The 24,450-nt window shown below is 40.0% G+C and overlaps 1 long non-coding RNA gene across 1 annotated transcript; it reads right to left on the bottom strand.

The window, feature by feature from the left end:
- Nucleotides 1-5,986: 5,986 nt before the first annotated feature.
- LOC138976619 (uncharacterized) lies at nt 5,987-8,343 on the bottom strand. Its single transcript, XR_011459094.1, has 3 exons — nt 7,620-8,343; nt 6,897-7,015; nt 5,987-6,120 (listed from the first exon to the last, which is right to left on the bottom strand). It is a non-coding gene; the product is annotated as an uncharacterized lncRNA (long non-coding RNA).
- Nucleotides 8,344-24,450: the final 16,107 nt, after the last annotated feature.

Genomic DNA, 24,450 nt, shown 5'->3' with positions numbered 1-24,450 from the left:
ATTTCCCAACGATGGGACATCCTAGTAATGAATTTTTTTTTTTTTTAATTCTTAAAATTAACAGAGTCGCGCTACCCCAAAAGTCAAAGAATTTCGTGTTTGTCCCTTACTTTGGAGATGACAAGAAAATATCGGGCGCAAAAACGTGATTTGTAAATGTTTTCACAACATATGTCGCCTCGCGCCATGTATGTGATGAAACCATTCATATAGCTCTGCGGGAGCTCTGCACTTTTGAACGTCCCCATTTCACTGCTGTACAGCAAACATCGTCCCCAAATACCTGTTTGTTTCTAAAAAATCACGCTGGAGGTTGCATTTTATGTAATAACCTCCTGAAATGAGTTTTGACACTTTAGAATGGCATTTAACGCTCATTGAAGTTTTAACAAACTTTCTAACACCTAAAACATTCATAGCACCGATAACGTAATTGTAGCTCTGCACTTTTTGTACACATACGTCCCCATTTCACTGCTGTACAGCAAACATCGTCCCCAAATGCCTGTTTTTCTAAAAATCACGCTGGAGGTTGCATTTTATGTAATAACCTCCTGAAATGAGTTTTCACACTTTAAAATGGCATTTAACGCTCATTGAAGTTTTAAGAAACTTTCTAACACGTAAAACAAAAGAGACCCCAAATGCCTGTGTTTTGAGCAAGATGACATTTTGATACACAGCCGACCCCAAATGACTGTAAAACCACCTATGTGTGTGTGTGTGTGTGTGTGTGTGTGTGTGTGTGTGTGTGTGAGTGTGTGTGTGCACCTTATTGTCGCGCTATGTTAACGCTCACTGTCAGATTAAACTGGTCAGTTTATGACACTCACTGTCGTCATCTACATACTCGGTCTATAAACCCAGTACTCTCACTGTAGCTCAGTATATAGATCCCTCAATGCTGAGCGTTAACCTTCACAGCGAATATACATTAATTGAACCAATCAGAACGGAGAGATCTGACTAACTACTGCGCGACCACGTTCGACTCAAACAAAAGCATTTGCATGTGGCCTACATTTTTTTCTCTAGCATTTCTACAATATTTTAGCATGTTGTATTGCTTTTGAAGCCTAGAAAAAGAAGGGAGTTATGGTGCATTTTTGAAACAAGCGAGTGAAAGTGATAACCACAGGATTTTGTGCTTTTTATTTTCGTGACTCGCACGCTTCGAAACGTGCATCATAACTCCCTTATTTTATCATATTTGTGGCTCAAAACTTAGTATAACGTGAGAAAATACTGTGAAAATACTAAAACAACAACAGCATTACATGCACATAGGCCTACTTTAGTTTTAGGTCGAGACTGGTCGCTCTGTAATTAGTCAGAGCGGAAGTGAGTCACAGTGAGAGCTTTGAATGTACTTTCGATTCAATGACAATTGTCTGCATAATCAAGTATTCCCTACTGCGGCCAGTTCGTTTGTATTCAGTTACGAACACGGAACTGGTTCTACTACTTTTAATTTTTTTTTGCTTTCCTAGACTGAGGCAAACCTACTGACACCAAAAGGGACTTTACTCTGGTAAATGGGATTAGTTGGTTGTCCCATAAATAAATTCTGCGTTACTACGGAAAAATGGCAAGCAGTGGTCTATATATTGTGCCCGTCAGTGTTTGGTATTAGGTGGTACAGTAAGACACACACTGAGCATAGCAAGGCGGTATAACACAAACTCTCAGCAGAACCAGGCGCCATAACACACACATGCCACTCTGCAGGCTGCAGAGTAATTATAAGGCGGTATGACACACACACTCTGTAGAAAGACTGAGAGGCGGACTAACACAAACACTCAACAGAACCAGGCAGTATGACACACACACTCAACAGAGAGACTGAGGCGGTATATAACACAAACACTCAACAGAACAAGGCGGTATGACACAATTAAACACTCAACAGAACAAGGCGGTATGACACAAACACTCAACAGAACAAGGCGGTATGACACACACACTCAACAGAACAAGGCGGTATGACACAAACACTCAACAGAACAAGGCGGTATGACACAAACACTCAACAGAATTACCAAGGCGGTATGACACACACACTCAACAAAATGAGGCGGTAGGACACACACACTCAACAAAACAAGGCGGTAGAGGACACACACACTTTGTAGAGAGACTGAGGCAGCATAACACAAACATTTAACAGAACAAAGGGGTATGACACACACATTCAACAGAACAATTGGCGGTATGACACATACAATCTGTAGGGAGACTGAGGCGCGGTCTAACACAAACACTAAACAGAACAAGGCGGTATGACTGTGACAAACACACTCGACAGAACAAGGCGGTATACACACACACTCAACAGAACAAGGCGGTATGACACACACACTCTGCAGAGAGACTGAGGCGGTCTAACACACACACTCAACAGAACAAGGCGATATGACACACACACTCTACAGAGAGATTGAGGCGGTATGACACAAACACTCAACAGAACAAGGCGGTATGACACAAACACACACACTCAACAGAACAAGGCGGTATGACAAACACACTCTCAACAGAGAGACTGAGGTGGTCTAACACAAACACTCAACAGAACAAGGCGGTATATGACACACACACTCTACAGAGAGACTGAGGAGGTATAACACACACACTCAACAGAACAAGGCGATATATGACACACACACTCAACAGAGAGACTAAGGCGGTCTAACACAAACATTCAACAGAACAAGGCATATCTCATATTTTCAATAACATGAAAGTATGAGAACAAACACTCAACAGAACATGGCGGAATGACACAACACTCAACAGAGAGACTAAGGCGGTCTAACACACACACTCAACAGCTGAACAAGGCAGTATGACACACACTCTGCAAAGAGACTGAGGCGGTCTAATAACACACACACTCAACAGAACAAGGCGATATATGACACACACACTCAACAGAGAGACTGAGGCAGTCTAACACAAACACTCAACAAAACAAGGCATATCTCACATTTTCAATAACATGAAAGTATGAGAACAAACACTCAACAGAACATGGCGGAATGACACAACACTCAACAGAGAGACTAAGGCGGTCTAACACAAACACTCAACAGAAAAAGGCGGTATGACACACACACTCAACAGAACATGGCGGTATGACACACACACTCAACAGAACAAGGCGGTATGACACACACACTCAATAGAACAAGGCGGTATGACACTCACAATCTCTAGAGAGACTGAGGCGGTATAACACAAACTCTAAACAGAACAAGGCAGTATAGCACAAACACTCAACAGAACATTAAGGCGGTGTGACACACACACTCAACAAAACAAGGCGGTATGACACACATACTCAACAAAACAAGGCGGTATGACACACACACTCAACAAAACAAGGCGGTATGACACACATACTCAACAGAACATGGCGGTATGACACACACACTCAACAGAACAACCCTTACAGAAAAAAAGGCCCTGTGGCGAGCCTCGCAGCGAGGTCGCAGCGAGCCTCGCTGCGAGGTCGCTGCGAGGCCGTAATTTACCATGCAAATTAAGTTTGCTGCGACTAAGTCGCAGCTAGCTGCGATGTAGTTATATATCCTTATATGGAGATCCCACCCGCGAGCTTGATGTGATGAGGTCGCGGCTAGCTGCGATGTTCCCTGCGAGCTTGCCGCGACCTAGCAGCAGCTAGCCGCGATGTCCTGGACCCCTTACTGTGAGCTTGCCGCGACCAGGTCACAGCTAGCCGCGACCAGGTCACAGCTAGCTGCGACCAGGTCACAGCTAGCCGCGACCAGGTCACAGCTAGCCGCGATGTTCCTGGGATCATGCTGCGGCTTGCCGTGATCTAGTCGCAGCTAGCTGTGATGTAGTCGCAGCTAGCTGTGATCTAGTCGCAGTTAGCTGCGATCTAGTCGTGGCAAGCCACGATGAATTATTATAGACCCAAGCAGGTTACAGCTAGCCGCGACCAGGTCGCAGCTAGCTGCGACTAGGTCGCAGCTAGCCGCGGTAACCCGGACCTGTTCCTGATAGTCACAGCTATATACCGCGATTAGGTCACAGCTAGCCGCGATTACCTCGCAGCTAGCCGCGATTACCTCGCAGCTAGCCGCGATTACCCGGACCTATATGTGGTAGTCACAGCTATATATCCGCGACCATGTCACAGCTATAGCTAGCAACGACCAGGGTGAGCCGGGATATCCCTGGCCTGTCCTCCAAATTCTTACCACGTACAAGCTTTCCTTGAGCCAGCTGCAGCTACCTGTGCAGTTGTCACGGTTTACTGCGATGTCCATGAAATCATCAAGCGACCTTCAAATTTCACAGCAAGTGAGCTGCAACCTAGTGATGAGTGATAACTTACTGCAGTTATGCAGGAGGAAATGCTTTACCAAACCCTGAACATTGTTTAGATGGTTTAAAGTCCCAGTTAAAATATACCTAAACCCTCCCAGAAAAATGCTGCAACCAGCTTGTGGGTGCATGCAAATCCTTTCGCACTGACAGGCCATTGTGCTACATACATTCTAAATTGACTAGAGACAGAAGCAGTTCAACACATGCAGACGCATATTCTCAAATGTAAAACAAACAATTGGTTTAAATTCAAATTATTTAATAAAAGCTCATTTGGCATAAATTCAGATTAAATAGAGCAAGCTGTATCCTGCGATCAGGACGAACAAGTTCATCAGAGTTCACAATTTTTTGCCGAAATACAAGATCGCCAGCACTAGCAATCGCTCATGCTGGGTTTTTTTTACCAATGTCACATGGGTTTAGCTAAAGGTCTCGTGAGTAATTTTTTGTTTAAACATAAACAGCTGCTTAACCTTTTTTCCAAAGTTAATTGCAATACACCCTAAAAGTAAAAGTGTAGAGCTATCAGCGATATAGTTTTTATGAAAAACTATATTTCGAAAATGAAATCAAGACAGTACATTACAGGCTAACCAGTACATAATATGTTGCATACCTACCAAGTAGTGTATGCACTCTCCAAGAAGTTCTCCCCTTCTTAACCCAAGGTGGCTGAGTGCATCAGAAACAAAATCAACAGAGATGAGATTCTTCCCCTTTTTCGCGGAATTCTGCTCAAAAGTTGATCCCCAGGACCGTTTTCCTGAATCGTCCAGATCCCTTGAGAAAAAAAAGGGGGGGGGGTAGAGGTTGATTATCAAAAATCTGACCTGCCAATGACTGAATCGCCCAAAAGACTAGACCGGTTTTTGATTGTCCGGACCGACAATACCTCCGACAAAAAAATCTCCGCCGAGCTCAAAACCAAAAATCTACGAAATGAACTTTAGACCCGTGTACGAACTGTCCATTTGGGAACAAATTTTTCCTCATCATCAGTGTCTTCATCGCGGAAGTTCCTAAATGGGCTGATTTAGTTGTTGACTTTAGCCACTTTAGCAAGATGGCGTCGTCAATGCGATTGTTGGCAGAAACAGAACATGCTTTAGCTTCTGAGATTGATAAAGGGCTAAAGAACAAATGGGTTTGGGCGTGGAAAGACGAAATTATAACTACCGAAGTGAAGGGACGAAAACTTTCCATCCGTCTCGGAGATTCGGTTCAAAAGTTGAATGTTTGGGGAAGGCACAATGCACGTGGTGTAATAAAGTACTGGGCTACAAATAGAGAGGCAAGAGCGTGTTGAAAGACCATTTGACCACATATTTGTCCTTGTGTGCACACTTGTGTTTGTCAGTCTGTGAGTGTGATGTTATTTTCAGTGACTGTTGTTGTTTATTTGTGAGATTCATTCTAGAAATGCATGAACAATGCCCAAAGTTCTAATCAAAATATTCTGCTGCTAAGACTCATTTCTGAGCAATTTTTTGTTATGTAAATGCTAAAAACGCATCAGCTTCAGCCCCCTGACTCCCACAAGGGGCAACGCAAAGGGCCAAACTTCCTTTACCCTCTTATGTCAAAATTTGGGAATCTCATCTCTGAATCAAGATCTCTGACAACCTGAAGAAATGCTGTTGTTCCTGTCTCCCCACTGAGGTGCTCCTTGAATTGCGTCTCCCTGCGATCAATGACACCACCAATCCGATCCACAGGAAAGGTAACTTCTGGGAAGAGCTTCTCAAACCAGGAGTGGACCTGAAAAAAAGTCAATATCAGTCTGTGTTCCAAAAGATAATATTACCCAATATTGACGGACTGTGTGATGATATCTTCTGCTATGGTCTGTTGAGACAGTGATATCAAAATCGAGACTGGAGGTCGAGATTTTGATATCACTGTCGAAACAGACCAATAGCAGAAGATATCGTCACACAGTCAGTCAATGTTAGATATATTGCTAATTCTCGGGACATTTTGTATTTATTGTAAAGAAATTACAAAAGTATTTGTCTCAGTTTTGGCTGTTCCATATCCCTCCCTCTGATTATCATTTCTTTTTGTTCACTCTTTTCTTGTACTTTTCAGTTTTTCAAAATGTTTTTTCTTTCAAAAAGTCTTTAGTCACTTGCTCAACTAAATTCTGGGATAATTACATTTTTATATATATTTGTTTGTTTTAAAATTTAGGTGTTTTTGTTTTTGAAGTGGGGAAGCAATAAAGAGGTCGTCGATATCAAAACTGATATCAACGGAAATGTCGTCGATATCACTTTTGCACTGAGCTCAGTTTTGCCCAATTGACCAATGGAAATCCATGTAACATATGAAATAGCAATATACCAGTGCATGAACTATGCTGCAGTATAGTAAAAGGGACAGCCAAAGAAATAAATACAAATTATCAATGTCTATTATTATTTTGTAATTAATTTTAGTGGATAAAGAAAAGACGCAAAGGATTGCTAGCCTGTTTATAAATACATAAGCATATCTATAAGACAAAAAAGAGTTGTGATCAACCGAGTACTTACCACTGAAGAGGGCTTGCCACTTTGCCTCTGTAACTGCAGCAAAACCTTGTTTGTCAGCCCCGGTCGCCACGGCCAGAGGCAAGAAAATAGTTAGCAAGTTGTTGGTGCATGTGTGTCATCTGGAGAAAAGAACAAAAAGTAAGTTATAACAATAACATCAAACACTACTTCTGCAGAAAGAAAAACACCATTCAAACTCAAAGAAGAAAAGTCAGTTATTTCATTTTCAATAAATGAAAAAGCAGCTACCAGTAGTATTTTATAAAAAATATATCTGTAATATCTGTTTTCTCACACGAAATAAGTCGACATACATGTGCGAAACATTGCGAGTCCGCAAAACGTTCTCAGAGTCAGCTGGTGAATTCTACTTTTGGTTTCCACTCAGCTGGTGCAAGAAAAGAAGAAGTGAGTTGAAGAAGTTACGTGACCTGAATAAAATCAGTTTTTGAACAATATGCAATGTTTTCATTTCGTAGATGCACCAGAAATAGTTGTTTTTTTATATCTTTAGATACATTGTGAATGATTATTTTCGTCATTAGATTCTATTGGGTTAGAGAAAAAAACGAAAGCGGTTCGTAACACAACCCTTCCGCTTGAAACACAGACAGGCCATCGAAGTCGAACCGCTTCGTCAAATTCAGTACAAAATACCTTCTGTCATTTCGTACATCCGCCATTAAAAACATTCAATCAATACTTTAATATGTCCAAACTTACCGAACAGAACATCTTGAATCGATGTGCCGGACGAAAAGAATGCTTGGGTCGAATTTGTTGAGTCGGTAATCGCGGCTTGAGCCACCGGGCGCCATTTTCAAAACTGCAGGCAAAGCTATTCGAGCCTCGTTTTGGGCGTCTTGCTCGGAGGACACATGTCGGACTGACTTCATTTTTTGCTTGTTTAAAGAAAAATTCGAGCTGAATCGAATGGTGTATTTCATTTGGCAGTGTGATAAAGTTGTCGGTAGTTTGATATTGAAAACTTCAACCGCAATTTTTGGTCACTTTGTTTTCCAGTTCTCAAAATATACGAAATTATAGAGCTAGCTCTGCTCTTTCAAAACACCCATTGTAGTTTCTTTGACGCGGAGCAAGAGAGCGTAAAGTACGACGACCGAACTGAAAAATGTTGCGCATCACAGCGCGCGGAGGCTGTGTGAGGCTGAACGGTACTTCAATAAAATATTCATACAAAATCACATAGTAAACACAAATTAACTAACGAAAATGGTATGTATTTTGATGTGGTATACATTTTTTATTTTATTCGGTGAATTTCTTTACATTTTTGGCATCTTCAGGTGCATTCTCTAACATTCAGTCATCGGTGCATGCATGGTTCTAATAACCTTTAAAACAGCATGGTCTGGTCCTTTGAAATGGGGTGGAAAAAATCCCGATTGCGGCTAGGAGCTAAGTGATACAAAGAAGGTTTGACCAGTGGACGATACCTTCCGCCTGTGATCAAGACCTGGGAACACATAATTATTGCCGTATTAGACTATGTATGCTTGTTTGTCTAAAAATACGATCAGCTGCGCACCCCCCACTCCGCTGCAACAATGCCAGACATCTGGATGACTTGTTCTACAAGTGCAGCGTAACAGACAGATACAGATACAGAGTATGGTTTAATGATTATAACAACTTTACAACTCTGCATTTGATCAATGGTAACCGCTTTTGTCATTACACATTGAAAGAAGCATTTGGTTTAATGTTTTGGTAAACTTTTTAATGGTCAAATGTATGGAGTACACCTTTTTTTTCCTGAAAATATATATATATATGCCAAATTTGTTTGAGAATACTCCAAGCGCAAAACAGCTAGGGTTCCAGCTATATTTTTTAATGGAATTGTTTGATCGTCACACTGCCAGTTAAAATTTCTCTTGTTTGTTGGTGTGCAAGCTATATATAGTGCTTCCATTCGTGTGCTGTCATATATGCTCTGAATCTGATCATTTCTGTTAAGTCTTTATAATATAGGCTGGTTGTACACTTTGAGTTTAATGGGCAATAGTAAACTCCCTAAGCTAAATGCAGTTAGCAACACATCACCATGGTACTTTCTAGCTCCCAAATTTTAAAGAAGCACAAGATAACACTTTACCTGATTTTTAAATGGAAATGCAACATGCCATATAAACGGTTGCGACCATCTTTGTGAAAATATAATACTCGAGTTTAAAGGTGTTTTGTCTACATTTTTATACAGAAATCGGCATTCGTCTAGCTATTCCCTACAAATATCAAAAATACACTCCCCTTCGATCAGGAAGGACGAAGCCAGGGTAACCGATTGAAAATTCATGAAAGTAATGCAGCGTAGTACGATATCCTTATTTGGCAAATGCCAAGGGCAAAAGTCCTCTCAAATACCATGCATTCCGTGCGTTTAACAAAACATCGTGGACAGCGCTCTAATACACTGTGTCAAACTGTTGCTGTGATTGTGTGGGTGTGGCTGTCAGCATAGTGACATGAATTTGATTGGTCGATATTTATAGTTAAAACACATGCTCTCTCCACATGGAAATCAAAACATTGGAAGTGTTATACTGTACTTCTCAAAAATAAAAACTTTTTTTACATTTATTTTTATTTTGATAAAAAAATTTCCCCATGCTTCATTCATCATCTGACATAACTTTTTAGCGAAATCTAACCATAAGATTATTGAAAAAAAAGCAGAAATGTAGACGACCTTTAAGCCTTGAATTTTGCTTCAACAACATTTTGTGTGAAACTACAGAATAAAAGTCTCTGGCAGTTGGTAAACAAACAAGAATTTCGGGCTGCTGATTTATACATCCCTTTAACAGAAGAATTAATGCCAAAATACACTTTTTGCTTAAAAACAAAAGAAAATATTTACTTTGTAATATGAAACATATTTCATACAGTTTTTGAGTCACTTGAGAAAAAGTGACTCTATGTAATTGTAATCGGTCAGTGTTAGTCTGTCCGGCCGTCCGTCCGTCCGGCCGGCCGGCCGTCCGTAGACACCACCTTAACGTTGGACTTTTCTCGGAAACTATCAAAGCGATCGGGCTCATATTTTGTTTAGTCGTGACCTCCAATGACCTCTACACTTTAACGATGGTTTCGTTGACCTTTGACCTTTTTCAAGGTCACAGGTCAGCGTCAAAGGAAAAATTAGACATTTTATATCTTTGACAAAGTTCATCGGATGTGATTGAAACTTTGTAGGATTATTCTTTACATCAAAGTATTTACATCTGTAGCCTTTTACGAACGTTATCAGAAAAACAAGGGAGATAACTAGCCTTTTCTGTTCGGCAACACACAACTTAACGTTGGGCTTTTCTCGGAAACTATAAAAGTGACCGGGCTCAAATTTTATGTGAACGTGACTCATTGTGTTGTGAATAGCAATTTCTTCCTGTCCATCTGATGCCTCATATAATATTCAGAACTGCGAAAGTGACTCGATCGAGCGTTTGCTCTTCTTGTTTAAAACATGAAGCAAGCTGAGTGTTATGTTTCTGAATAATATTTGCTGCCACCATGTCTCATTCTTGTGCCAAGATGGTAAGAATATTTGCAAATAGGGCCACTTAGAGAGTCAGACACAATAATCGCTCTATAAGCAGGCCCCTCCATATGATGTTGAAAAAGCCTCCGTTAAGGTCGCGGCTAGCTGTGATGTTGTTCGGAAACTTACGCCAAGATCGCAGCTACCTGCGAGGCTCGCGTCAAGGTCGCAGCTACCCGCGATGTTGTTGCGAGGTTCGCGCCAATTGTCGCAGCTAACTTTGATGTTGTTGTGAGGCTCGCGCCAAGGTTGCAGCTACCTGCGATGTTGTTGCGAGGCTCGCGCCAAGGTCGCAGCTACCCGCGATGTTGGCGCGAGCCTCGCACCATGGTCGCAGCTAGCCGCGCTCTTGTCGCGAGCCTCGCGCCAGGGTCACAGCTAGCCGCGATGTTGTCGCGAGGCTCGCGCCAAGGTCGCGGCTAGCCGCGATGTTGTCGCGAGGCTCGCGCCAAGGTCGCGGCTAGCCGCGATGTTGTTGCGAGGCTCGCGCCAACATCGCGGCTAGCCGTGACCAGCTGCGACTAGTTGCTGCGATGTGTTTAGATCGCTGCGACCTCGCAACGAGGTCGCAGCGAGGTCGCAGCGACTTTTCTTTTCTGTAAGGGAAGTCGGTATGACACACACACTCAACAAAGAGACGGAGGCGGTCTAACACAAACACTCAAGTTCGAAGGAGTAATTACAATTAACAATTGTGGAGATTTCTTTGCTGATGTCTTTTAATTTTTTATTTTGTAAAATAAATTTGTTTTACCACAGTTGCATTCAGTCTGCTACAAGTATGAGCACAACCCTTTATTTTTTTATTTTTTATTTTTTTATTTTCTTATTTCTTCAAGGTATTGAAGGTATTTTTCTTTTCTTGATCAAATTCTCATAATTATTTTCAAGAACATGATAGATAAATAAACGAATATAATATTCATCATAATACTTAATAAAAGAAAAATTAAATTAAAAAAAATCCTACCATTAATTTACTCTTTTAGAGAGACTGAGGCGGTCTAACACAAATATTCAACAGAACAAGGCAGTAGAAAACAAACACTCAACAGAACAAGGCGGTATGACACACACTCTGTAGAAAGACTTGGGATACAATCTTTTTTTATTTTTTTTTTTCTCACTCAATCATGTAGGGTTAGGGTTAGGGTTAGGGTTAGGTTTTATGGCTCTCAAAGGTTGAAAAATAAAGTTAGAGCTGAGATATTTTGAAATTGTGCCTTATTTGTAATGCCATTTAACATATATAACACAGCCCTTTGAGAATTAAGTGGAAATGCTTGACCCTGGCAACCATTATTTTAGGGTTGAAACATGAAAAAGTCACTAATATTGGTGTTCATTTTTTCTTGATGTCATAACTTTTGATTGATTTATTGGATTTGATTTCTGTTTGTTGTAGGAGGTAGCTGTTGATGAATTTTGCATTTCTGAAAGAAGGAACAAATGTGTATCTTGAACGGTGAAGGTGTAGTGAATGGTCAAAAATTTTAAAAATTGGTTTTAATTTTTTTAAATTAAAATTGATACCATCGTCTTGAGAATGATGCGTAGATGAAAAAACATATAAGGTACAAGTTTCTATCTTGAAAAATAGCTGAGCTATTTATAGATTAGTTTTCGGCCAGGGTTAATATCGGTGTTGTTTATGACTAAAATAACTTTGTCAATAACTTTTGACCTAATTTGACCCGGAATGAGTTTTTTGCACAGAATACATTCATTTTTGATATAGAATCGATTGATATATACTTGTATACCAAAAATATCAATTTTGAAAAAAGTGACCAAAATGTCACCAACATGTCCACTTACACAAAAATTCACTATAATCTACCCCGGATATATTTCATGACCAAAATCTTTTTTTTCATATGTCAAATGTTATTTTATGATCATGTGCGGGGTTAAAAAAGGCCGCAAAAAATCAAGGATATGTTTAATTTGGACTTTAAGTTTTTCCGGTTAGGCCATGAACACCAATATTAGCACTGACCCTGTGGTTTTTCGGGAATACCCGCTAAACTAATTAGGGTTTGGCAATGAAACTTACAGGAGATGTCGAACTCATTAAGCTTTACCAAAATCTGAAAAGAGATTTAAAATCGGTTCATAACTTTTTGAGTAGGGTTGAATAACATACTAATATTGGTGAGGTTGACCAGGGTAAGGGTTAGAATTAGGGTTATGTTAAGTTTTACTTGGGTTTTTTTCTTTCGTAAAAGCGGGAAGCATCCTTCTTCATAGGTCTGTAATGGGAGTTAAACCTTAAAAGTCCATTTATGGTATGATTTTTGACATTTTACTAGTGATTGTAATGATATTTGTTTATTTATCATGTACTTAAAAATATCAGAATTTTATTAAGAAAAGAAAACAAACTATGAAGAAGGATGCTCCTCGCATTTAAAAAAGAAAGAAAAAAAGGAAAATAAAAACGAAAAAAAGTTAAACCTAACCCTAACCCTAACCCTAACCCTAACCCTGCATGCAACTGAGAAAAAAAAATTCTATCCTGAGTCTTTCTACAGAGTGTGTGTGTCATACAGCCTTGTTCTGTTGAGTGTTTGTGTTAGACCGCCTCAGTCTCTCTAAGAGAGTAAATTGATGGTATGATTTTTTTAAATTTTTAATTTTTATTTAAATGTTATATGATTAATATTATATTCGTTTATCTATCATGTTATTGAAAATATTAGAATTTGATTAAGAAAAGAAAAATACCTAATGTTTGTGTTCTACCGCCTTGTTTTGTTGAGTGTTTTTGTTAAATTGCCTCAGTCTGTAAGAAAGTAAATTAATTTAAGTACTGAATTTTTTTCTTTATTTAAATGTTATGATTTATATGATATCGGTTTATCTATCATGTTAATGAAAATAGGAGAATTTGATTAAGAAAAGAAAAATACCTATAAAGAAGGAGAAAGAGTAAACAATAAGGGTTGTACTCATACTTGTAGCAGACTGCATGAATGCAACTGAGATAGACAAACAAAATGAACAAAATTAAAAATTAAACAAAATCAGCAAAAACATTCCCACGATTGCAACTTGTTATTACTCGTTCAGTTGAGTGTTTGTGTTAGACCGCCTCAGTCTCTCAGTTAAGTGTGTGTGTGTCATACCACCTTGTTCTGTTGAATGTGTGTGTCATACAGTCTTGTTCTGTTGAATGATTGTGTTAGACCGCCTCAGTCTCTCTACAAAGTGTGTGTGTCCTACCGCCTTGTCTCTCTGTTGAGTTTGTTTGTCAAACCGCCTTGTTCTGTTGAGTTTGTTTGTCAAACGGCCTTGTTCTGTTGAGTTTGTTTGTCAAACGGCCTTGTTCTGTTGAGTTTGTTTGTCAAACCACCTTGTTCTGTTGAGTTTGTTTGTCAAACGGCCTTGTTCTGTTGAGTGTTTGTGTTAGACCGCCTCAGTCTCTGTAGAGTGTGTCACAGTCATACCACCTTGTTCTGTTGAGTGTGTGTGTCATTCCGCCTTGTTCTGTAGTGTTTGTGTTAGACTGCCTCAGTCTCTCTGTTGAGTGTGTGTGTCATACAACCATGTTCTGTTGAGTGTTAATGTGTTATTCCGCCTTGTTCTGTTGAGTGTTTTTATGTTAGACTGCCTTGTTCTGTTGAAAGTGTGTGTGTCATACTGCCTTGTTCTGTTGAGTGTGTGTTTTATATCGCCTTGTTCTGTTGAGTGTGTGTGTGTGTCATACCGCCTTGTTCTGTTGAGTGTTTGTGCTATACCGCCTCAGTCTCTCTACAGATTGTGTGTGTCATACCGCCTTGTTCTTTTGAATGTTAATGCTATACTGCCTCAGTTTATCTACAGATTGTGTATGTCATACCGCCTTGTTCAATTGAATGTTTGTGTTATACCGCCTCAGTCTCTCTACAGATTATGTGTGTCATACCACCGTGTTCTGTTGAGTGTTTGTGTTATACCACCTTGTTCTGTTGAATGTTTATGTTATACCGCCTCAGTCTCTCTACAGATTGTGTGTGTCATACCGCCTTGTTCAATTGAATGTTTATGTTATACCGCCTCAGTCTCTCTACAGATTGTGTGTGTCATACCGCCTTGTTCTGTTGAGTCGGTTTGTGTTATACCGCTTTGTTCTGTTGAATGTTTATGTTACACTGCCTCAGTCTTGCTACAGATTGTGTGTGTCATACTGCCTTGTTCTGTTGAGTGTTTGTGTTATACCGCCTTGTTCTGTTGAGTGTTTGTGTCATTCCGCCTTGTTCTGTTGAGTGTTTGTGTTATACCGCCTTGTTCTGTTGAGTGTTTGTGTTATACCACCTTGTTCTGTTGAGTGTTTGTGTTATACCACCTTGTTCTGTTGAATGTTTATGTTATACCGCCTCAGTCTCTCTACAGATTGTGTGTGTCATACCGCCTTGTTCTGTTGAGTGTTTGTTTTATACCGCCTTGTTCTGTTGAGTGTTTTTGTTATACCGCCTTAATTGTTCTGTTAAGTGTTTGTGTCACACCGCCTTGTTCTGTTGTGTGTTTGTGTTATACCGCCTTGTTCTGTTGAATGTTTATGTTATACCGCCTTAGTCTCTCTACATATTGTGTGTGTCATACAGCCTGGTTCTGTTGAATGTGTGTTTTATACCGCCTTATTCTGAAGTCTGCAGGGGAGTGTGTGTGTTATGGCGCCTGGTTCTGCTGAGTGTTTGTGTTATACCGCCTTGCTATGCTTAAGTGTGTGTGTGTTACCACCATATACCAAACACTGACTCATGGCACATATGTAAATATAGACCACTGCTTGCCATTTTGCCGTAGTAACGTAGAATTTATTTATGGGACAACCAACTAACCATTTACCAGACTAAAGTCCTTTTTGTTGTTAGTAGGTTTGCCTCAATTTAGGAAAGCAAAAAAAATTAAATGTAGTAGAACCAACTTCGCGGTTAGTTCCGTGTTCGTAACTGAATACAAACGAACTGGCCGCAGTAGGGATTACTTGATTATGCAGACAATTGTCATTGAATCGAAAGTACATTCAAAGCTCTCACTGTGGCTCACTTCCGCTCTGACTAATTACAGAGCGACCAGTCCCGACCTAAAACTAAAGTAGGCCTATGTGCATGTAATGCTGTTGTTTTTTTAGTATCTTCACAGTATTTTCTCACGTTATACTAAGTTTTGAGCCACAAATATGATAAAATAAGGGAGTTATGATGCACGTTTCGAAGCGTGCGAGTCACGAAAGTAAAAAGCACGAAATCCTGTGGTTATCCGCTCTTTCACTCGCTTGTTTCAAAAATGCACCATAACTCCCTTCTTTTTCTAGGCTTCAAACGCAATACAACATGCTAAAATATTGTAGAAATGCTAGAAAAAAAAAATGTAGGCCACATGCAGATGCTTTTCGGTTTGAGTCGAACGTGGTCGCGCAGTAGTTAGTCAGATCTCTCCGTTCTGATTGGTTCAATTAATGTATATTCGCTGTGAAGGTTAACGCTCAGCATTGAGGGATCTATATACTGAGCTACAGTGAGAGTACTGGGTTTATAGACCGAGTATGTAGATGACGACAGTGAGTGTCATAAACTGACCAGTTTAATCTGACAGTGAGCGTTAACATAGCGCGACAATAAGGTGGTGTGTGTGTGTGTGTGTGTGTGTGTGTGTGTGTGTGTGTGTGTGTATGTGTGTGTGTGTGTGTGTGTGTGTTAGTTATGTTGTGAGAAAGTTGAACACTTGGCTTTATCACAGGACCTTGTTAATTACTCCACTCGCGCCATATTTGCAGAAAAAATTAACAAGGGCAAGACCTTCCTAGCAGATCATGCTCAACTTCAAAATGTCAAAACTGTTTGCATTAACAAACGCATATTTAACTAAGCAGACGAATTTTGCACACGACCACTACGGACATACTTCATGTTGTTTCTTTTTATACGAGCAAGGGGAGTGGGAAGTCTGTTACTTTCATTTCATTTCATTTCATTTTCATTACTTTATTGTCCCATCGCTGGGAAATTCGGGTCGCTTCCTCCCAGTGGAAAGCTAGCAGCAACGGAGTCGCGCTACCCAGGTGTCTGCGTGTTTAGGTGTATTCAGCCACCGGCACTTATGGCAGAATGACCAAGGTCTTTTACGTGCAATTGTGATGACACGGGGGTGGGACATGGCTTCCGTCTCTGGATCTGCACATAAAGTTGACCCGTGTCCGTCCCGGCCCGAATTCGAACCTGCGACCTTCCGATCACAAGTCCAGTGCTCTACCAACTGAGCTACTTCCCCTTCTTGTTTGTCTTGGTCACAGAAGGTGATTTTGTTTTGTCTCCTTAATCATTCAAATGGGAGGTAAATGACGTCAGTTATAAAACTAGGCAAACACTGTATGATATGAGGTCCCATGACTTAGCTCGGTACGAATACGAAAGTTGTATTGCTAGGCCATCGACCCCTTAAAATGGGGAAGGAAACTCGGTATCAAGCTATAAACCTGTGTTAAACGTAAGAGGCAACGATACTTGATTATTGTTGTGTACTGTTCTTTCTTTCTTTATTTGGTGTTTAACGTCGTTTTCAACCACGAAGGTTATATCGCGACGAGTTGTGTACTGTCATTTACCGATAAGTTGTATAACTTATGCATTTCTGCGTCTTTCTGCGTAGGTAAGGAGTTCAAGGGCACCGTGTTTTGGTTCCCACTCAGACAGCAGCCGTCAGACTTATCACAGACAATATACAGTCAGCAGCGGGTTCAGCAACTCAAGCAAGCGTTCAGGGGGGAAATCGGCACCATGCTGTTGTTCCTGAAAAGACTGGAGAAAGTCGAGGTATTCTCTGCAGTCGGTAAACCACAGACGTCTCCGGAATTTGATTTTTCTGTGGAACTGAGCGGGGAGTGTCTGGAGGATGTCAGAACTCGAAGAAAGGCATTCCTCTCTGGTATTTCAACCAAAAATAAACGCTGCCCCAAAGAACAGGTAAGGTTTTGCTTCTGTACTATCAAATATTCTCGATGTGTGAGATAAAGCCATTGTTTTTTGTTTTTTTTAAATCTTCTGTACTATCAAATATTCTCGATGTATGGGCTGAAGCCATTGTTTTGTTTTGTTTTAAATCTTCTGTACTATCAAATATTCTCGATGTACGGGCTGAAGCCATGGTTTTGTTTTGTTTTAAATCTTCTGTACTATTAAATATTCTCGATGTACGGGCTGAAGCCATGGTTTGGTTTTGTTTTAAATCTTCTAGCTGTACTATCAAATATTCTCGATGTATGGGATACATCTATTGGTGTGTTTTTGTGTATCTTTCGAACATTCTAAAAAATGTCACTTTGTCTATGTTGATACGTGTGCAAGCTTGTGATGTATGGTAGTCTTTCCCAACTTAACAAGCTTGTGATGCATGATAGTCTTTCCCAACTTAACAAGCTTGTGATGTATGATAGTCTTTCCCAACTTAACAAGCTTGTGGTGCATGATAGTCTTTCCCAACTTAACAAGCTTGTGATGTATGATAGTCTTTCCCAACTTAACAAGCTTGTGATGTATGATAGTCTTTCCCAACTTAACAAGCTTGTGATGTATGATAGTCTTTCCCAACTTAACAAGCTTGTGATGTATGATAGTCTTTCCCAACTTAACAAGCTTGTGATGTATGATAGTCTTTCCCAACTTAACAAGCTTGTGATGTATGATAGTCTTTCCCAACTTAACAAGCTTGTGATGTATGATAGTCTTTCCCAACTTAACAAGCTTGTGGTGCATGATAGTCTTTCCCAACTTAACAAGCTTGTGATGCATGATAGTCTTTCCCAACTTAACAAGCTTGTGATGCATGATAGTCTTTCCCAACTTAACAAGCTTGTGATGCATGATAGTCTTTCCCAACTTAACAAGCTTGTGATGCATGATAGTCTTTCCCAACTTAACAAGCTTGTGATGTATGATAGTCTTTCCCAACTTAACAAGCTTGTGGTGCATGATAGTCTTTCCCAACTTAACAAGCTTGTGATGCATGATAGTCTTTCCCAACTTAACAAGCTTGTGATGCATGATAGTCTTTCCCAACTTAACAAGCTTGTGATGCATGATAGTCTTTCCCAACTTAACAAGCTTGTGATGCATGATAGTCTTTCCCAACTTAACAAGCTTGTGATGTATGATAGTCTTTCCCAACTTAACAAGCTTGTGATGTATGATAGTCTTTCCCAACTTAACAAGCTTGTGATGTATGATAGTCTTTCCCAACTTAACAAGCTTGTGATGTATGATAGTCTTTCCCAACTTAACAAGCTTGTGATGTATGATAGTCTTTCCCAACTTAACAAGCTTGTGATGTATGATAGTCTTTCCCAACTTAACAAGCTTGTGATGCATGATAGTCTTTCCCAACTTAACAAGCTTGTGATGTATGATAGTCTTTCCCAACTTAACAAGCTTGTGATGTATGATAGTCTTTCCCAACTTAACAAGCTTGTGATGTATGATAGTCTTTCCCAACTTAACAAGCTTGTGATGTATGATAGTCTTTCCTTTCTTTCTTTATTTGGTGTTTAACGTCGTTTTCAACCACGAAGGTTATATCGCGACGAGGGAAAGGGGGGAGATGGGATAGTGGAAAGGGGGGAGATGGGATAGAGCCACTTGTTTGTTTTTTTTTTATTTTTTTTTTTATTTTTTATTTTTTTATTTTATTCAAATAAATAACAACAATCAACAATATCTCATACAATGAATTAAATACATCTTATCGAGTACAACAAGCTAACTTTTTTTAACGTTTTGTTCTTCGAACACTCACACAAAAATGCTTCTTATCTGTAACTGCCTATTAAAAATACTTTCCAACGGTAAAAACGAATTTGTTTTTTTATATATACTAACGCACATCTTTCCGATTAAGATAATGTGGTTCAATTTATACATAGTTGCCTTTTTCACCATTACAAAATGCATACCAAATAAAACATCACTAACTTTCAAAACAATCTTAATTTCTAAAGTACGAAAAATAAATTCTTCAATAAACTTCCAGAATTTGTATACAACCGGGCATTCAAAAAAGAAGTGTTCAATGAAATCAGTTACATCACAACAGTAATTACATTTATTAGTTTCCGTTACTTTCATTTTACACAGGAGAATGTTGGTCGGATAAATGTTGTGCATAATTTTCCAGTGTAAAACTCTTAATCTAGTCTCTTGTGTTGACAGATGGGCAACTATCCAAGATCGTTCATCAATTTCTACATTAAACTTTCTCTTCCAAAATCCTCCGGAACATGGTACATCTGTTTTCATATTAATAATCTCTTTCCGATATTCTTTGGCACTTAACACATTTTTGCCGTTAAACAGTGGGGTAATACAAACATCATCAGTCCTATTTACAACATTTTTCCTCATGAATAATGACACAGCGGCTTTTACAACATTATATTCAAGAATTCGGTTTGGCGAATATCCAATCAAATCACATATATCTTGATATGATAATATGTCTCCCGAACGTACAATGTCAGTTAATACCAATACACCTCGTCGTATCCAACTTTCAAAAAATAAAACTTTGCCACTATACGTTATGCATGCATTATTCCATAATAAAATCGGCCCGATTGTCCCACGATCGTAGTGGTTATTATCCAGCCAATATTTTAATACTGCTTTCCAAAAGTGTGATTTCACTAGGTCTAACCCTTTAAATCTTGCACTGTTTACATTCGATAAGAAACATTCAAAGTGCTTTCCAAAACGCAAATACATCATCTTTGGAGTGAGACTCCAATTATCATTTTCATTTGATGTAGTCAGTTGTGAAACCCATTGTAATAAAAAAGAAATTTGCATTTGCCTAATATCGATCATTTTTAAACCACCTTTTTCAATTTCAAAACATAAAACGCTTCTTTTCACCTTTTCAAAGGCCTTCCGATTACAATCTCTTTTTCGCCACAAAAATCTGTACAATAAGGTATTGACTTCATTCAAAACACAGTCAGGTAATACAAACGCTTGCATAATATACACAAATTGTGAAATTAAAAACGTTTTCACAATACATATTTTCCCTAAAATGCTCAAATTTCGCTTCTCCCATGCACAAATCAATCGCTTAATATTCCTTATTCTTCCAGTCCAGTTATCTTCTACCAAAGAAGCACTCTTATCATTACAAAAATATACACCCAAAATCTTCAACTTCTTCTTCCAAACAAAATTATAAAATGTTTCATCACAATGTTTCCTACTACCCAACCACATCGCCTCAGACTTTCTCTTATGTATCCTTAAGCCTGAAAAGCTAGAAAAGTCATTCATTATTTCAAGTGCATAATACATATCAATCTCATCCTTTAAAAAAAGGGTGATATCGTCTGCATACAGAGCAATTTTAATAACGGTTGCAATATCAACATTATTCCATAACGAAATTCCTTTAATACGTCTACACTGTCTTATTTTTGATGCCAACAATTCAATGGCCAGTACAAAGGCCAAACATGAAAACGGGCACCCTTGACGAATCCCGGCTTTCACATCAAAAAAATCCGACAACCATCCACAATACTGCACTGAGCTAACCGTGTCGTTCATTAACACAGTCACCCATTGAACAAATTCTGGCCCAAACCCGAATTTTTGAAAGGCTTTAATAATAAACTCTTTTGAAATACTATCGTACGCTTGAACACAGTCAATTGCGACCAACAGACCAGGTTGATTTAACTCGTGTGACTGTTCGATTACATCATCAATTAACCTTAATATTGTAGATACTTTTCTGCCTTTAATATAACCGACTTGATCTTTCTGAACAATATCACCAATAACGCTTCCTAACCTTTTTGCCAAACACTTGGCTATCAGTTTATAATCGCTGTTTGTAAGGGAGATGGGTCTCCAGTTCTTTAATTCATTTTTGGGCAAGTCCTTTCCCTTGTGTATAAGAGTAATGACAGCTTTGCGCTGCGTGGAAGACAATTTTCCATCGTCAAAACTTGCATTAAAAGACGCAATTAACAATGTTCTGATGCGGGTCCAGAACACTTTCAAAAATTCTGCAGTAATACCATCAACCCCAGGGGCCGACCCAGATTTCATTTGTTTAAGTGCAGCGAGAGCTTCGTTTTCAGTTATTAACCCTTCACACTCATTTCTCTGAAAATCTGAAATCTGTAATGTTGTCACATCAGATAAAAACTGATCCACCTTTTCGTCCATGTTTTCAACGTTTACTTTTTTTCTGTACAAGTCAGCATAGTAATTCTTTTGCGCGTTCAAGATTTCACTCTGGTCAGTTATCACTTCCCCAGATTCACACTGTATACTGTCCATAATCTTCGCATTTGCTCTGGCTTTTTCAAGGTTGAGAAAATACTTTGTGTTCTTTTCTCCCTGTTCTATCCACTTCGCACGGGCGCGTACTTGGGCTGCGCGAGCTTTACACTGCTCAACTAATTCTATTTTTAACTTAAGGTTCTCACGCTCGCATTGCATTCCACAGTTATCTGGGTCATTCGCTAACCTTGCATCCAAATCATTTAATTCAGCATACAACAAAACAATACCGTTTCTTCTTTCAACGCTTTTCTTCTGCGCGTACTGCATTGCATAATCTCTTATTTCACATTTTAACAGCTCCCATACGGTTTGATAATCAGTATCGTTTATAAAATCATATGCGTGATTTTCAATCATTCTATTCATACCATCAATGAAATCTTTATCCTGGAGGAGAGAATTATTGAATTTCCAGTAACTCGGGCCTCTGTCAATCTCAGTTAATTTGAGTTGCACAGAACAACCTCTGTGGTCGGAAAAGGGAACAGACAATAAACAACATTCCGTAGTTCTATCAAAAAGTGTTGCACATGTAAATACATAGTCAATTCTCCTAGCAATAAACGGATTCTTCTTTGACCAAGAAAATTCTTTAATACCAGGGTTAAATAATCTCCATACATCAAACAAATCACATGCGATAAACATTTCATTCAGTTGTGACACTGCTCTTTCAGCGTGCCTTTCTCCGCTCACTATGTCTAACTCATTATCAAGAACACAATTAAAATCACCACACAAAATGACGTTACTCAAACGGGAATCTTTAATAATTGACACAACCTTCTGATAAAAAACACATTTGGAGTTTACATCGTTTGGCGCATAAGCATTCAAAATCCACAAATCCTTTCCTTCACAAATTATATTTACCCCTTGGATTCTATCAATGGGTCTCCATTACTTTATAATCAAAATTACATCCTTTCTTAAACAAAATCATTTGACCACCACTGTGTGATGTTCGTTCGGTATAAATCATATCCCCTCCCCATTCCTTTTTCCACATATCAGCTACCTGTTTCGTGATATACGTTTCCTGCAAACATACTACATCAAATTTTTGTCTTCTTAAAAACTGGAACAGTTGTTTCCGTTTGTTTGGGGATCGAATCCCTCTCACGTTAAGTGAGAACACACTTAAATCGTCAGGCATGATCATCGTCCTAGAGACAGTATCAGTCCGTCACCGTGTTGTCATCAACAAACCACAGTTAAACCTACCCCATGCCAGGTGTGGCGCAGTCACGTGCATCACGGACACCCGTGTCAGCCAGTGTCAACTTGGGGAGCTTTTCTGTCGCATTGTCACTGTCAGGGGAATCCCCTGTTTGTGACCTTAGCCTTTTCACACTCAGTGACCGCGAGCGTGGCTCTAAAATGAGCCTTGTTTGGTTTTTGTCTGGTTTGTTTGTGTTGACTTGTCTGCCGCGGGAAAGGAATCCTTGTTTTTGTGCGTGTTTTTGTTTGGGATTGTTGCACTGTTTTTTCTGTGATGAAACATGAATGGTATCAGCCAGTGAAGCACTCTCTTTCTCTTCCTGGGACTGGGACTGGGGCTCCTCCCGTTCGTCTTCGTCGCTGGCAGTTTCCTCTGTGCCGCGCTCGGTCGCCACGCCCACATCATCTGACGTGAGAGGGGGATCCCCAGCGGGGACGGCATCACAATCGGGGTCGCCTCTCCTGTGGCCAGACTGACCACATTCTCTGCATGCGATGTCGTTACCGCAATCAGACGCCCAGTGCCCCTCCTGGAGGCAGCGTGTGCAGGCCACGGTTCTCCTCACCTTGGGTTGCTCTTTGTGGTACAGACGGGCACTGGCCACACCGATCCGCACCTGTTTGTCGAGGGGTTTGGCGGGGACGTTCATCCAGACGAACCGCCGGCCTGTTAAGAAACGTGTTAACTTGCCGTCTCTGTTCCGGACACGTTCACATGTGATTGCAGATCTGAGAGTTGCCCCCATTCTCACAAGGGCTGTCTCTATATCTTGTACAGCAATAGAGATTGGAATGTCAGAGATCCATAGCTTGGTAGCTGGTGTTTCTTCGCCCTCCTGTCCACGGAGGATAAATGGGTTTTGGTTAAACACCCTGATGGCATGACCACGTAGTGAGATTCCATCGATTACAAGCTTTGCTCTTGCTTCCCGGCTGAGCGGGTACACGCGCCACAGGCCACGTATTTCCTGGGCGCCCAGTATTGTTTCACTACCACTGACTCGCTCGGCCGCCAGACACATCTCAAGAGTGTCATATCTGTTACCACCAGCCTGAGGCAGCTCGTTCCTTTTCACAAAAACGGGTTCGACTGACGCGGTCAGGGCGGCGGCCATTTTGAATACAGCTACACCACATAGACTCACTCACTTATCTATAAAACCACTCCAAGGAACCACAAAAAACAAATGCAGATTAGTACCTACACTTGCACACGAGTCTCAGCTAGGCGTAATCCAAAGGTCAGGAAACTGCAATCTCCTAGAACTCTAGAAAAACTGAAAAAGGCGGAGACTCCGCGATAGGCGACTGACTTCAGCGCCAGGGACGATCACTCCGATTAGAGCCACTTGTTAAGTGTTTCTTGTTCACAAAAGCACTAATCAAAAAATTGCTCCAGGGGCTTGCAACGTAGTACAATATATGACCTTACTGGGAGACTGCAAGTTTCCAG

Source organism: Littorina saxatilis, linkage group LG9 (assembly GCF_037325665.1).
Source record: "Littorina saxatilis isolate snail1 linkage group LG9, US_GU_Lsax_2.0, whole genome shotgun sequence".
Taxonomy (NCBI): domain Eukaryota; kingdom Metazoa; phylum Mollusca; class Gastropoda; order Littorinimorpha; family Littorinidae; genus Littorina; species Littorina saxatilis.
The sequence above is the reverse complement of the archived record's forward strand: the minus strand, read 5'-3'. Positions and strand labels throughout refer to the sequence as shown.